We start from the raw sequence: 1,022 nt of genomic DNA, 5'->3' as shown, positions 1-1,022 counted from the left end.
ATGTTCGTGTTGTATGCCTCTTTTTATTGAGTCTGATATCAGGCACACCCTGCTGTATCAAATCTAGACTCCACCTCTTGCTTGGGTTGGCCAGCCAGTTTTGGATCTTCTCCAAAATGGAATAAAATACATTGCAGAGAAAAATGACCTCACATGACTTTTAGATACACAAATATAGTCTACCTACCCCCCTTCAAAAAAAGTAATACGATTATTAAAACAAATAATAGTACTAGATAACAATAACACTAATAATAATAATAATAATAATAATAATAATAATAATAATAATAATAATAGTAGTAGTAGTAGTAGTCGACGAAGAAGAGGAAGAAGAAGAGAAGCACAGAATTATTTGAGCATTCTTTCGGATTAGTCTGAAATTCAGCAAAGGTTTAAAATTTAAAAAATTTTCTGTTTCTCTCGCTGTATTGAATAAATTATATGTGGTACATGTGGTATATGTGGTACATATAATTTCAGTTATAAAAATAAATTCTAATGGAATGTGGCTATCTAAAAATTTTTTACAAGATTTCAGTTCTATTTTTAAATTATGTCGGCATATTCATACACAAAAACAAGTGAAATATTTTAAGTTGGTAGCAATAGTGTAAACTTTCTTCACATGTGCTCACTTAGCCAAAATGAATTTATGTCCGAGTTGATTATCAAAACAAATAATAGTACTTCATAACAATAACATTAATAATAATAATAATAATAATAATAATAATAATAATAATAATAATAATAATAATAATAGTAGTAGTAGTAGTAGTCGAAGAAGAAGAGGAAGAAGAAGAGAAGCACAGAATTATTTGAGCATTCTTTCGGATTAGTCTGAAATTCAGCAAAGGTTTAAAATTTAAAAAATGTTCTGTTTCTCTCGCTGTATTGAGTAAACTATAGGTGGTACATATAATTTCAGTTATAAAAATAAATTCTAATGGAATGTGGCCGTCAAAATTTTTTTTTACAAGATTTCAGTTCTATTTTTAAATTATGTCGGCATATTCATA

Source organism: Neoarius graeffei, chromosome 16 (assembly GCF_027579695.1).
Source record: "Neoarius graeffei isolate fNeoGra1 chromosome 16, fNeoGra1.pri, whole genome shotgun sequence".
NCBI classification, from domain to species: Eukaryota; Metazoa; Chordata; class Actinopteri; order Siluriformes; family Ariidae; genus Neoarius; species Neoarius graeffei.
Note: the sequence above shows the minus strand (reverse complement) of the source record.